The sequence below is a fragment of the Pelodiscus sinensis genome, chromosome 3 (genome assembly GCF_049634645.1).
Source record: "Pelodiscus sinensis isolate JC-2024 chromosome 3, ASM4963464v1, whole genome shotgun sequence".
Taxonomy (NCBI): Eukaryota; Metazoa; Chordata; order Testudines; family Trionychidae; genus Pelodiscus; species Pelodiscus sinensis.
In genome coordinates this window covers 113,409,989-113,426,114 of record NC_134713.1, presented here as the reverse complement: position 1 = coordinate 113,426,114, position 16,126 = coordinate 113,409,989, and positions in this window count along the sequence as shown.

Genomic DNA, 16,126 nt, shown 5'->3' with positions numbered 1-16,126 from the left:
TCACTTCATTAGAGCAGGTGCAGCAGCAAGTGAGTGGATGGAGGAACATGCTGCTGCAGGAGATGTGAGCGAAATTGAGGACATGAGAGATGTAGACACAGGAAAAGGAAATTCCTGAAAATAATTGGCATAGTGGCATTGAGCAAGAGGGTTTTTCTTGTGCAAGAAGAGGCAGTGTAGACAGCTCCTTCTGGTTCAAGAGCCTCTTCTGCAAAAATGGTGGCTCATTAGGTATGCAAATGAGGCTCGGCAATATTCCATGCTTAGCCTCATTTGCATATTTCTCACGCAAGCAGCCGTGAGTGTAGACATAGCCCAAGGATAACTATTTGCATTTCAGCACATCCAATGTTAATTGTGTGGTCTGGCAAGAAAGTTTCATTTTGCACTATGTCCTGCACATTTCCCAAGATAACTGCCTTTCATAGCAGAAGGGTATTGATTGCCCTGGCTACTTGGATCACAATAGCTCCCACTATAAATTTCCCCACTCCAAGATGGTTCCCAACCGACCAGTAGCTGTCCAGTGTTGCAAGTTTCCACAGGGCTTTTGCCACTCGCTTCTCTGCTATCAGAGCAGATCTCATTCCAGTATCGCTGCACTTCAGAATGAGGGAAAGCAATTAGAAAACTTTCATGAGAGTGGCCTTAAGCATGCAAAAGTTTTGCAGCCACTGCTGATCATCCTATAGCTGCATAACTGTGCAGTCCCACAAGACTGTGCTTGTCTCATGACACCAGAACTGGCATTCCACTGTGTCAAGAGGGTGGAATAATGCCACCATCTGCCAATAGCTTATCGGATTCACTTCACAGAAGAGCATATTCATGGCTTCCTGAGATTTTTCCTCATTCCAGCGGGTCCTGGATATGCTCTGGATATACTGCAGCATAAGGCGCAAGATGGTCAATGTGATGCTGTCGTGATCATGAGAGATGGCCAGCAGCCTGGGGACTAAGGGTTTAACTGTACCTAACTCAGGTAGAGTTGGCAAATAGGAATGTGGGTAGGAATTTCAAATGGGGACAAAGGAATTTTTGGGTTTCCCTCCTTTGTCTCAGGGGAGTAGTCTCTCTCCAGCTATTGAAGGGGACAAGGTGTCTCCCTGTAAGAAAAAACTCTTCACAGTCTGTAAGTAGCATAAAGTTTAGATATATCCATTAGGTTTTATTGTTTTTTGGTTTGGAAAATGGGATCTAGTGTCTGTGCATTTAAAAATGGATTTTGCTCTCCTTTGTAACTAAGGGTATGTCTACACTACCCCCCTAGTTCGAACTAGGGGGGGTAATGTAGTCATATGGAGTTGCAAATGAAGCCCGGGATTTGAATTTCCCGGGCTTCATTTGCATGAAGCCGGCCGGCGCCATTTTTAAATGCAGGCTAGTTCGGATTAGGCTTCCTAATTCGAACTAGCTGTACACCTCGTTCCTAATCTGAACTAGCTAGTCCGTGCCGCGTGTAGCCGCGTGGCATGGAGTCCGAACTAGCCAGCATTTAAAAATGGTGCTGGCAGGCTTCATGCAAATGAAGCCCGGGAAATTCAAATCCCAGGCTTCATTTGCAACTCTGTATGACTACATTACCCCCCCTAGTTCGAACTAGGGGGGTAGTGTAGACATACCCTAAGTTCCTGCCCTATGGTAAATTTCTCCTCCATGAGTATATTATTTTGTTACTGTTCCGTCTAGTCATTATGCTTGCAACAGAAATATTGTGGTGATAATAAAAGTTCTTTCTCTTTTCTTTTTATTAACCTGGTATTGGCTAATGCTTGTGTCCTGGTTTGTACTTTAGGGGTGAGATTTCCCAAGTAGTCTCTCCCTGATTTCTTTATTAATATTTGGGTGGTGTCAGCAGAGTTTTTATCCCCAAAATCTAGGCTGTTAAGATTTTTTTGGGAGAAGTTTTATACCAAAGCCTGGTAGATAAGGTTTTGGGGTACTTTTGCTGGCCCCCACTTCTGCATTTATCATGCCAGAGTGGGGAAAGGGCCATGACAGATGTCATAGTGCTTTGCTGCTGAACGGGTTCCATGCTTGCCCTGATATGGCACCTGCACAGATAACCAGGGAAAAAAGAGCACGACAAGATTGTTGGCCATTGCTTCCAAGCAGGGTGGGAGGAGGGAGACAGTGAGTGCATTATGAGACATTAACGGCATGTACCCAGAACCACCCGCTGCACTGTTTTGGTCCCATTGGGCACTGAGAGTATAAACCAGAATGCAAAGGACAGTAGGAACTGTGGGATAGCACTGAGGACAAGTTATGTCAAACTGTTGCACACAGTTGGGACATGCATCTTCATCTTTACTATATCGGAAGCTAGAAAATTGATCTTAATAAATGTGACCGTATCTCTGAGTATGGACAAGGCCTTACATTTAGATCAAATAAGACATTGGGATAGAGAGTACGCTTATTAAGTTTGCAGATGATACCAAACAGGGTGGGCTTGCGACTTCTTTGGAGGATAGGGACATAATTCAAAATGACCTTAGCAAGTTATAGAAATGGTCAGAGGTAAACAGGATGAGGTTTAATAAAGAGAAATGCAAAGTGCTCCACTTAGGAAGGAACAATCAGTTCCATACATACAAGATGGGAAGCGACTGTCTAGGAAGGAGCATGGCGGAAAGGAATCTAGGGGTCATAGTGGACCACAAGTTGAATATGAGTCAACAGTGTGATGCTGTTGCAAAAAAAGCAAATATGATTCTAGGTTGTATCAACAGGTGTGTTGTAAGCAAAACTCGTGAAGTCATTCTGCCGCTCTACTCTGCACTAGTTAGGCCTCAGCTGGAGTACTGTGTCCAGTTCTGGGCGCCACATTTCAAGAAAGATGTGGAGAAATTGGAAAGGGTACAGAGAAGAGCGACAAGAATGATTAAAGGTTTAGAGAACATGACCTATGAAGCCAGGATTCATGAACTGGGCTTGTTTAGTTTGGAAAAAAGAAGATTAAGCAGGGACATGATAGCGGTTTTCAAATATCTAAAAGGGTGTCACAAGGAGGAAGGCGAAAATTTGTTCCTCTTGGTTTCTGAGGACAGGACAAGGAGTAATGAGCTTAAAGTGCAGCAGGGGAGGTTTAGATTGGACATTAGGAAAAAATTCCTAACTGTCAGGGTGGTCAAATATTGGAATAAATTGCCAAGGGAGTTGGTGGAATCTCCCTCTCTGGAGATATTTAAGAACAGGTTAGATAGACATCTGTCAGGGATGGTGTAGATGGAGCTTGGTCCTGCCTTGAGGGCGGGGGGCTGGACTCGATGACCTCTCGAGGTCCCTTCCAGTCCTATTATTCTATGATTCTATGATTCTATGATTGTATATTAACTGCATAGCAATTACATAATGATACAGAGTTATGAGCCACCATACAACTTTTGTAATGAGACATATATTTAGATTTAATTGCACAGTTATTCTATTTTGTATCAAGAGACTGCACATAAATTGAGATCTAAATGCATATAGTAGAGATTTATTTATGACATATTTGTTAAACCTTGACATGTAACCCATGCATATTTATTTCCTACACAGTAATAGTTCCAAGGGCTTTATTTCATTTTGTGAGATATTTAACGGTATGTCTGTCTTGTCTTGGCAACTCCTTATAATATCGTTTTTTCTGTCTCTCCATCTCACTATCCATATAGGCATTTATACTGTAGTGATTGCCATGGTAACTTAGTTCCTCAACATCATATCTGCAAATATCTCCTTGATGAGGTTTTCTTGGGGACATTTTGTTCCCATTATCACATTTAAAAGGAGTTTTGATTTAAGATTTGGAACTCAAAGTCTCACATGGGACTAAAAGTCATAGATGAAATGCACTATAAGGTAGGATCACAGCATATTGAATTAACCATAAATAAAATATGTGTTGGGGATGTTCCATTGTTACCAACAACAAATCCTCCTTTGGCTCGGAAAGCTGTCTGTATGAAAAACACATTCTACCTCGCTTGGATTAGCTACAGCCAGGAGATGGATATTTTTGAAAAAGAAAAACTGAGGTCATAATACTAGTTCAGAAAAATAGGATTCAGAAAGAAGAGCTTAGCAGTCTCTGCTCGGAGCCTAAGTTCAAAGAGTTAGCTTTCTGTGATCTCTCACCAAGCCAGCCTGACAGTGGCTTGCAGAAACAGGCCACAGTCACATTCGCGTGACTCAAAGATAACACATTAAATAGGAACAATAGGATGGGATCTCTGAAAAAAGAAGTAATTCTTTTAAAGATGTTTTCCCACTTTTATCTCTGGCAGGATTATGCTCAATTAGAGTCAGCTGAAATAGCAAGCAAGGCTTGGCTCGGTCAGGGCTCTTGTCCATTGCAGAGAGCCCTTCGCATTTATCATCGGCCTCTTTTGAAGACATGGCATCCAGAATGCATGGCCGCCCAGTCTCTTGCAGCCTCTGAGGAAGCCGCCTTTGCTAGAAGGCAAAGGCAAAACCTTTACAGGCATTTTTGTTTGTTCAGACAGAGAAAACTAGCAGAACAAATGTGTTTTCAGGAGCATGCTGTGGTAACGATCAAGAGCATTTTTGGCATATTTACAATTTGGGTGGATCCTCTAAATGTTTAATTGTTCTCTGCTGAAGGAGAAAAAGCCAGCCAGTTAACCTCATACTGCAGGCTGCAGAAGCAATAGTCTGTATATTTATCAATATTGTGGTCTAAGCCTTGACTTAGCATGCTTATTCTTAAATGTCTTCATGTGGGAGACAGCAAATGGTTTAATAATAACTGGTCAGTATAGAGTCTTAAAGAAGATCACTTTAACTGATGATGTTAAGGCTGCACACAGACTGCTGCTCTCCTCATCTTGTTTGGCTCTCATACCAGTCATTCTGTCTGAAAAAGCCTTGTACAATAAACAGCCCTAGCAAAAGCAAATAGAATGGCCCTGTGAATAAGGGATTGGGCTAGGGAGATCTAACTTCGAGTCCTGATTCTGCCACCGACCAGTTGTGTGTCTTTGGGTTAGTCCTTTATCTCAGTTGCCTCCCCTGTACTTTCTATAAACACTGGGGCCAGTGCAATGTGGCTGTGCTAGGAAAGAAGGGGATGGTTTTGTAAATCAAAGAGATTCTGCAAGCAAGAATCTAATATCCACAGTTGCAAACTAAGCAGGAGCTGGCATGTGCGGGGAACCACAGCAAAGTACCAGAATACCACTCCTGTCTCCTAAAAGATTGTTTTATAATCTCCAAGCTAATGTTTTATAATGGCATGACCATATACTTTGGTCCAAAACAAAGGATTCCAATGACTCATAGGAGCTGTGGTCAGGAGTCATATTTTTCTCTTGAAGTTGTGGAACATAGGCACATGTGATTCTCCATGTCTTTCCAGTCATACTATTGATCCACAAATCATGACATTTTGCCTCTGGTAGTGCTCGACCTGATGCTTCAGAAGAAGGGGAAAACACTCCATCATGCACCTAACCAATTGTGTGAAGCTAAACATTGAGCGGGTGATAGGAGGAATTCCTTCTTGACTCCTGCAGGACATCATCTTATTTCCTGGAGCCTCTGAATGCATTGCTCTTATCAGTATCATAGCTAGCTATATAATTAGTGGTTCTCCAGTTTACCAACCCTTTAATTCTCCAGCCACAAGTATTTGAGGCAGCAGCCTGCATAGATTTTGGGTAGCAGTTATATGGTCTTTATCAAATTGAGAAATGAAAACAGTTAATCCTTGAGCCAAATGCTTTTTGGAGGAACCCTTTTTGCAGCTTGTCCTCTGACTATGTGCTCAGATCTAGAGAGAGGATTTGCTATTGTCATGGAAATTGTTGTTGCCATTTATGAGCAGGGTCCAGAGCCACAGGAGAAGCCTGGAAGAGACCCACCTCTGAGAATCAGATGGATAGACTCATAGACTTTAAGGTCAGAAGGGACCATTATGATCATCTAGTCCGACCCCCTGCACAGTGCAGGCCACAGAATCTCACCCACCTATAGCTATATCCTGGGAAGCTAATGAAATACCAGTTCCTAAATTGAAGGAGAAGTTCCTTGGAAGTGCTGCTGTTCATAGACGGTGCATTTTTACTTCTGATAATTATTAGTGTTGTCATTATTTATTATTTGTATTGTGGTAGTGCCTACAAGCTCCCGTACAGAAAGGAACCCAGTAGCGCTGGGTGTGATTTTTACAGAGATCCAGGACTTTGTGTGAGCAAATTCAAAGGTCAGAACATGGTTGGCAAGCATAAGGTCCAATGGTCACATGACCTTTGACTTTTTAAAACAAAAAGTTAAGCTGTAACCAGAAAGCATACATCAGAGGCCTACGCAAAAGTGGAATCTCACTCAATGTATTGATGCAGGGCCATAACAAGGCCAAGGCAAGTGAGGCATTTGCCTTGGGTGCATAGCTGAGGAGGGGGCACAGAAAAATAATATAGAAAACTATTTTAAGACAGCTACTTATTTTAAGACCGTGCCGCTTCCCTCCCCCGCCCATTAGCATTGGCCGGCCCACAATTTGCATATCAGGCTGCATGTTGCCGCTCTGTGATCCAACAGTCACTAGCCCTGGTGGCCGCCCAGTGCATCAGCTGCTTCTGAGTGGCATGGGAGGCCAGGCACCGGCTCAGTCGCGCCAAGTGCTGCCTTAAAGTGCCCCAATGCAGTTCCCAGGTGTGGGGCCGGGGGAGAAGGGGCTCCGATTGTCCTGCACAGGGGCAGAGGTGCAGGGAGTGAGGTGGGGGTGTCAGGCTGGGAGCCAGGACTCCTGGGTGTTGCTTCACCTCTGCCAGGGGAGTGGCTCTAGGTCTTAGGGGTATGCAGGAGCAGCCCGAGGCCGGCTACAGCAGCTGGCGCCCTAAGCGGGGTGGCGCAATTGCCACCCCTGCCTGCACGGCCGTCAATGGCTGCGACATCATCATTGGGTGCCTGGGACAGTGGTGCCCTAGGCAACTGCCTAGCTCGCCTAGGCTCATGGGCCGCCCCTGGGGGTATGTGATTAGAGCTGGGAGTCTGGGAGGTTTGATCCCTGGGTTCTATGGGTCAGGCAGGATCCAAGCCTGTTGGAGTCATGGTTTCCCCTCCAAAAACTGGAGCCCATGCTGCTGAGACACCTGTGCCAAGTGTTTTGAATGTGCTACATAAACCAAGGGACGAGGCAGTGACTGTGGCTTCTTCCTAAAGAAGTTTTAGTAAACTAAAATTAATTAAGAACTACCTTGGAGCATCCACGGGTCAAGAGAGATAATCAAATATGTCCATCTTATCAATAGAACATGAGGTAGCCAATAATATTAATTTCAACACAATTATTGATGAGTTTGCCTCATTAAAAGCGCACAAACTACAATTATAAACAAATACCTAATAGTATCTGACATGGTGATATTTTATAATTATATGTATATATGTATAATCGATTGTTTATGCATATCTCGTAACTATAATAAATAAATGTTGTGTTATTATTATTATTGTTATTTATGTTGTTTCCCCTTGTCTACGAAATAACTACTATGAATATATACACGTGAGGGAGTGCAATTTTATATTCTTGCCTCAGGTGCAAAATTAGTTATTTACGGCACTGGCTGAATGTATATAGTTTTTGACACAGCTTAATCTGCTCACTGCGCAGTCAGCACAAGCTGCTCCAATCAGGGGCACCAATTCAGATTTTGGTGTGTGTGCATGTGTGTGTGGGTGTGGGTGTGGGTGAGAAATTAACTGTGATTCTAGGGGCTACTTAAATGGTTGAAAACTCTAGTTTTTTGGCAGGTAACTTAACAATTAGCTAATGGGAACCTTGTATCTAATTACTATTTAAAAGAAAGAAAATTAAATAAATACTGGATTGATTAGGCACTAATAACACTTTCTGACATCTTGTGGCACATTACTTAAGGACATTGATGAGGTTTAACATTTTAATTTATATTTTTACTTTGCTTTTGATTCTGTGGAGAAAGTGATCTTGTTAAAACTCCTGGGCTTTAGCACAGCTCTGGAAGGGGAATGGGATCTAGTGGGTTACAGCTGGGGACAGATACATCTGTGTCCTATCTAGAAATATCAGAATGGCCATACTGGGTAAGACCAATGGTCTTTCCAGTGTCATATCCTGTCTGCCAACACTAGCTAATTCCAAGTGTTTCAGTGGGAATGAACAGAACAGGCAACCATCAAGTCATCCATCTCCTCTTGCCCATCCCCAGCTTCTGACAAACACAGGTGAGGGACATGCAGAACATGGTGTTGGATGCCTACCCATCCTGACTAAAAGCCATTGATGGACCTATCCTCCAAGAATGTATCTAGTTCTTTTTGGAACCTTATTATAGTTTTGGCCTTCACAAAATCTTGCGGCAAAGAGTTCCAGAGATAGTCTGTTTTAAATCTGCTGCCTAGTAAATTAATTGAGTGTTTCAAGAGAATTTGACACAGTGATATAGTATCATGAGCTTTCGTGGGCGAAACCCACTTCTTCAGATGAGCTTGAGCACAAGCTTGCTGTTCAAAATGGCACTCCCCCATCTGACACCAGACAAACCCATGTCTGGTTTTACTCGGTATCAGGTGGAGGGAAGGGACTGTGTGGTTCAAAACCCGATGAGTAGCTTTTCCAGGTGCAGCTGCTGAGGAGCCCATGCATGCAGAGGGCCCCTGCAGGCTCAAAGCTGCTTGGCCATGTGATACATGTCCCAGTTCAGGCTGCTGCCATTGTTTGCAGCCTGCTGGAACTTCTAGGAAGAAAAATGCATTGGTTCCCACTGCCCACATTCAACTGTGTCTGGGGAGGGAGTCTCTAAAATGGTGGCCGTGCCATGTGTTCTAGTTAAGGGGGTCATACCTATGGCAGATCCTCCATTTCGGTCAGAGGCCCCTTCCACTGCCTGAGCAAATTCAAACGTGGGCAGTGGGAACTACCCCGGGCTCTTCCTAGAGGTCTCTGGCTCTTGCTCTTGCTCTATAGTGTCAGCGGCAGCAGTAGTATGGGACAGCAGTTCTGGATTTGGCAGGAGCAGTGGTGATAGCACTAGAAGCAGTAACACTTGGGCACCAGGGCTGATCTTTGAGGAAATGGGGGGCTCCAGACCATGTGAGGCTCGGTCAGCATTTACCGACTTTGCTGACGATTAAATCTGCCGTGGGTGGTAGTGAAAATAAGACTCACTTTATTTCCTGTGTAGACTGGCTTATACGTCCCCCCTGCCGGCCCCCCACAGGCTTTGTCTTTTCATAACCAGCCCCACACCGGACACTATATAAACAAATAAAATAAAGACTGAACCTTCCCCCATGAGCTCGCAGTCCAGGATTATAACAAGATGTGACAGTAGCTAAACAGATAGGGCTGGTGCAAGAGACAAAGTAACAATACAGACGACGCATTTGCGTAAGTTAGGTCACCCATAGTAAAAGTGTTTGGCTATAGCTAGAAAAGCCAAATCATTCCCAAACCACAAACAACTACCAGTGCCTGATGTGTGTTCACATAGTTGGTAGCCATGAAGAAAGATAAAATACTAGAATATTCCTTCCATAATATATAGGAACATCCTGCTCTCTGTGCTCAGAAACCATGGTGATGAGTGCAGCATATGAATCTATGTAGGTGGCTAGGATGTGACTAGTGACCATCTGCCTGCAAAAATGGAGTGAGCTAAGATGAAGGCTGAAAGGTTTATGGAACTAAGACCACAGGACAGGGCTGAACTAAGTAGCAGTACAGGCAGTCCCCGGGTTACGTACAAGATAGGGACTGTAGGTTTGTTCTTAAGTTGAATTTGTATGTAAGTCGGAACTGGTACATATTGTAGGGGAAACTCTAGCCAAACATTTCTCCAGAGCTCAGTTTTATTCTCCCACACCTCACTTCCCTCAGTCCTTTATTCTCAAGCTGAGGTGTCTGCTGAGAAAAGCCGCTCCGCGTCTCCCTGGTCTGCTGCGGGGGGGACGCTAGCTTTGCGTCTCCCTGGTCTGCTGGGGGGAAGCAGCTAGTGCGGGGTTGCCTCACCCCGTTTGTAAGTAGGGATCTGATGTAAGTCGGATCCATGTAACCCGGGGACTGCCTGTATATACCAAGTAGCAGTATACAGTGACAATCTGGATGAAAGACCAGCAGTATCAGTAGAAGTTGTTAGTCATATCTGAGTCCACTGTCTCACTGACAAAGGGCTATTAGTATATGACCTGAACTGGGGGCAAGGAAGAGATGATAAATATGATCTACAAAAATGTAAATGGCCATAAAATCATCCAGTTAATTCCCCCTTTAACCATATGGTATGTAGGAGTGTTTTCTGTCTCCTATAACATGTTATGAAGCATCTGGTTTGCATGACTTGGGATCAGAGAAAATGTTAAAACTTGTAGTAATACGAAGAATAATTGCACAGGGCACTCGATCAAAATTGAGCAGATGTGATGAAATGTTGGTCCAATGTGTTTTTTCAGCTGAAAAGTTGAGCTGAGATGGATTTTGAGACTTGCTCTGTCCTGCCCCCCCAGATAGTGCACATATGGTGATGATCAGCACAGAAATTATTTGTGGTCATTTTGATCATCCATATCACCTATTAAAAGCCAAAGGCAAACGAGAGTTGAGGCTTTTCTGTACCCATTAACATGGGAGAAATGACCTATAAATTGTGTTTATTTACAACTTCCCTAATGTAAATATGGTAAAAGAATGGGGGCAGGGCAGTGTTCAGGATGCATGTGCTGCCATTTTTCTATGGAGAAGAGAGAGCCACTCCTTGTGAGAAACTGAGAGGACAGGGGAACCTACATCTAGAGGAGAAAAGGGGACAGTGGAGGACTGAGGCAAGTAGTGGGGAGCCTATGAGGTGGGGATAGAGAGAAACATAGTCTGCAAGAAAACAAAGAGGTGGTGGGACGAGGAAGGGAGCAGAGAGGAAGAGGATGGGGGGTAGAGAGGAATGGAAAGGGGAATAAGGCAGCCAGAGACATCAATAAATTGGGATTGAGGGAAACCAAGACTGAGGTGCATTTTTATTGTAACACTATTTCGAAATAACTAGCACTATTCCAAAATAACTTAGTCTGTGTCTACACAGCAGGCAGTCATTTCGAAATAATGCCAAAATACTGTCAAGCTGGAGGACTTCTTCCTCCAACCCCTGTAACCCTCATTGTACGAGGAGTAAGGGAAGTCGGAAGAAGAGTGCTCTATTTCGAAATAAGTGCTGTGTAGATGCTCCCTATTTCAAAATAAACTACGCAATTGATGTAGCTCAATTTGCTTAGCTTATTTCGAGTTAAGCCCTGCAGTGTAGGTGCACCCTAAGCGGAGAGACTGAGGTCACCACATAAAATTCTCTTTAGTAACCTCCATGGGACCTAGAGGGAGGGTCTTGGGTTTCAGGAGGCAAATGTTTAGAGTGGGCACAACATTTTGGAAGAGCTGATTGAAGTAAGAGCTGGCTCAGAGTAGAACTGATCAAAAATGTTCAAAAGTGCTCCATCAGACAGTGCAGTTGTGACAGGTCTGAAATGGCCTGTGGGAGTATGTCAATTGTGTCAAATCTTTTGATAGAAACCAGGCAGGGAATCAGGAAGGAGGGCTGCCTGGCTCCAAGGCCCCTGGTTTGGTGGGCTTCCTGGGCTCCCAGCTCCTTGGTAGGCTGCATAGCAGGGAGCTTGAGTGTCAGGGCTCCAGAGCCCCCAGCTTCCACAGCTGCCTCCCCAGGCTCCCTGGCTCTCTGGGCAGCAGGCTTCAAGGGCACAGTCAGGTTGCATGTATGGAGGAAAAGGCTGAGTAGGGCATTGGTGATTCAGGGGTAGAATTCTTGCCTGCTATATGAGAAGCCCAGGTTTGGTTCTTGCCCATTTCCAGGCTGGGCAGCAAAGGGCTTCAGATAGGCAGACCTTGATAAAGATGTGAGCTTTCTCAGCCTTGCTAGGAGCAAACCCAGAGCTGTTTCTGCCTGGCTTGGTGCTGTGGACCTTTTGTGTGTGAGGTGAATATAACTGCTACACTGCAGAAACTGAGGGCTGCTGGTTCTACCGTGGGGAGGCTCCCTTTGGCTGCCATGAAAGCCACAGTAGGCCCCAGAAAACAGGCAGAAGGTCCCTGGCTGGCATTGACTAAATGCACATGCTCTGGTTGCAGCCGCTAAGGAATAGGCTGAGGGCGACATTGGCGGTTCAGCAGTAAAATTCTAGTTTGCAATGCTGCAGGCCCAGGTGCCATCCATGGTCAGATGCATTACTTGTTATGCCACGGCCTTGCTCTTGGGATGACCATGCGACCTGAGTGAGGGAAGCCCTCCTCTCTCTCAGCCCTGCTTTCCTCGGCCAGGAGAGGAAGCAAGAAAAAGGATTTGGACAGCCTGATGAGGAATGGGGGAACCAGCTAGTTGCCCAAGGAGCAAGTGAAAAAAAGATTCCAAGTTGGGTCTTCCAAAATGGATTTTGTCATGGTTTTTCTTCCTGTACAAATTTATGAATTTATTACTTTAGTTCTGACCTGGCATGTTCTCTCCTCCACCCGGGTCAAAATTTTTTGCAGGAGAGAAGTTTCTTTTCCCCACTGGATCTAGTTCAGAGAATGGAGTTCTCTTGTGTTATTACTCAACACAGCAAGCATGTGACAGGAGCTGGTCTAGGTAGGAGGACACTTAACACAGAAGAGAGGGATAAAAATGACATCAAAGCAGCACCTACAAATATAAAGCAGCCTGCGTGGAGAGACTCTGGCCATGGGAAAGCTACATTTTCAGATAACCACTCTGGTACAAGTTTAGAAACAGTGGAAACAAGAAAAGAGTGTGTGTAGAGAGCTGGCCTTAACCTATCTTCTCCCAAATCCCCTTTTAAAAAGTCAGGCTTTTCAGTGTGTCTGGAATCTAGTGAACCAATGTGGGGAAGCAAGTTCTAAAATGAAAGGACCTGTATGGAAAGCGTTGCCCCACCCACACTCCATCCCATGTAAACCAAGGGGACACCAGCATCTACTCCTGTGATCCCAAAGACAACAGTGTTGCACAGGCAAAGAAGTGGTCTTACTAGTAACTAAGTCTCAAGCTATGTAAGGCTTTATAGATTTAAATCCAGCTCCTTGAATTCCACCCAGAAACTTATGGGCAGCCAATGCAAACCACAGAGCACTGGTGGGATATGCTGTTAGGTGACTCACCACTTCATAAGTAGGCAGCCACATTCTGACCTAGCTTCAATTTCCTTTACGATCAGCTGTTTTCTGATCATAAAGAGTGATTTCCCAGAATGCATAGAGACTGGCAGCCAAACCATACCAGCCTCATGCTGAGCCCTTGAAGACAAAAACAGCACACAGACAGGTGATTCATCTTGGAGTCCCTGTGTCTCCTAACCAGACAACCTGCAATCCAGCCAGCTGAAAATAGTTCCGCCTAACCCAGATTTTCTTGAAAATGGTCCAGTGAAAATAATGAGAATTCCAGCTGCTGTGGCTTAAATTCCACCTTAGCCTGCCTTCCCCCCCACCCCAACTTCTTTTGGGTGCTACGCTAGAGGTTATTGTCCAGCCTAGAGTGGCCATCTTTTTGCACTGCTTCTTTCCTACCTTATTTCCATTCATTAAGAAAAATCATCTGAGACTACATGTCTTTGGAATTCACAAGGAAATTGGATGTATACTACTGTTGAACAGAAAGCTATGATACAATGTAGATGTTTTAAATGTGTTCCCACTACCCCCTCATGCTCACACGTAGGCAGGAAGTCAAGCAAACCTACTTTTGGCATATGATTGTAGACTCTTTGATATAAAAGGGACAACACTTTACTGAAGCAATCCAGTGCCATGCTCAAAGTTATAGGGGAAAAGGAGAGAATCCTTGAACATTCTGTGACATTCTGATGGTAGTTCTGGAAAGACTAAGTCCATCTCTGTAGAATGTTGACCGGCTGATGAGGACCTCTCCCTATTGAATGAACTTGTACAGATGAGGTTTGCATCCTGCCTGAAGTCACTATTCCAGCATCCAGTTTTGACAGCTTTAATGGCCAATTTATAGTGGTGAAGAAGGTGGAATGGTGTGGTTGGGTGATGGTATGATGGACGCTATTCAGGTTTGGCTGTGAGACTCTGGGTTCCTCAGTCCCTGTGATCATGCACAGAGGAAGACAAGGCAGCAGAAAATTGTGCATTTGGTGTAAATAAAAATCAAAGATCCAAATCTTCAGCTGGTGTAAGTTCTGTTGGTTTGTGCCAGCTGAGGAACTGTCCCAAGACATGTAATTTGGATACCATTGCCCTCACCTGTAATTAACTCTCAAAAAGTTGCCTGCCATATTGCGGGCAAAGATCCCAGTTCTGATATCATCCTATTAAATATAAGATTGGTAGCTGATAAAGTGTTACCTGCTTGTGATCAGATTAACAATGATGTCCCCCCCCTTTGGCATGATGCAAGTGTTATTCAGATCAATATAGTGTATTGTAGCGGTGTATACAATACAGTGTATTGTATTTAAGGTTGTGTCATGATTTTTGTTTAAACATTGACATTTCTAAGTCCTCTAAAATGAATATGTTTAGTTGGATTCTTTTGAAATTTGGTGTGCTTCAGGAAGATGCAGTGTAGGGTTAGTGACCTGCATTTGGGGCCATTTGAGTTAGGGGTTGGCATCAATTTAAGCCTAGAAAAAAATAGCCATTTTTAAAAAAGTTTCTAGATAGGGGTTTTGGGTTTTTTTGCACCAAACAAGAGATCTAACTATTGAAGTGATGCTTGTCAGCATGGTCTCAGTCCGCATGGCACCCGCTAATCTTCGAGGGACTAAAATTGAGAACCTTCCCTCAGCTCAGCCAATGCACCTCAAACTCAAAGCACCCCACAGCTCTGTCAGTGCATGCCAATCCATGCGCAAATTCTTCACACATCCACAAATTCACTTGGACTGCGCACTCTTTGGTGGGGTACTGTCTCTGTTGTTATAATAGTGTGGCAACATCACTATAGTTAAGCACAATGTCTATTTAAAGATTGATCTCTCTAAGTTGTGCCAGACACCCACTAAACTGTTGGCAGGGCAAACTGAGAATGGTATTTAAGAGCATTGTTCACTTTTTCATTTGCACAGCTGTGCAGGTTGGGAGGGTGACATCATGTGTGCACCACCAAAGAAAAAATAACCATGAGGTGGTTTCTATGCAGCGACTTCATGCTGGTGTCATACTCTTAGTGGACACCCTGCCACTGATATTTGTAGTCTGAACCTTTGTACATCTGTGCAGTTGAGATTTAATAGCTACAAGTTGTTTCTTTTATACTATAACATGTTTATTTTATGTGGTGATTTACAGGAAAGCCAGCAGCTAGTCAAACCAAAGTTTTTATAGTATTGGATGAAGAGGAACCAGAAACAGAGGCCTTGGGAAGGGGGACATGTGTGGACAGGGGGAAAGGTTGCAGCTGCAGAGGAGGCAGGAAATGAGAACAGGTGGTAGGTAAACCTTGGATTGATTGTTTGAGAAAATCTATATTTTACTAGCCCCTGAAGGGGTATGTGTGGAGCAAGTGATTATTTCTTGGTCTCAGGGAAAATTAATCTGGTGTTTCCAAAGACATATAGCCTAGTGGTTTGGAACAGACAGAGCAGATACCTTGACTTCTGAGGAAAAGAAATACATGTGCTGCCATTACGTGGATTCTGGGTGATTCCTGGATCACAAGGTTGCAGAAGCTTGCAGGAGACCAAAGAGTACCCCATGACATGAGGAGTGCTGACTACAAGCTGACCTGGGTGGAGAGAAGTGGCTTGCATTAGTTTTGTATTTTACCCATTCTGCAGTGTCTAATCAGTGACTTAAGAGGTTGTGATCTCTCATTCTTTGTGGTGATTTGCTTGGGAGAAAATGAACTGGCCTTATTCCTGGAATGCACTTCCATACAATGTATGAGAGCAGATTTGGACCCCATAAGAAATATGTGACCCCATAAGCGATCTGGGATAACATGAATGGGGAAATTGCATGGTTCAAGACTGACCAGAAAATATGTCCTGTATTGTATAGAAACATTACAGAACTATAGACCCACTCACTCCAATAGCTAGCTGTTTCTCAGGCCAGGTCTATACTAGGGGATAAATTTGAATTAAGATACACAACTCCAGCTATGTT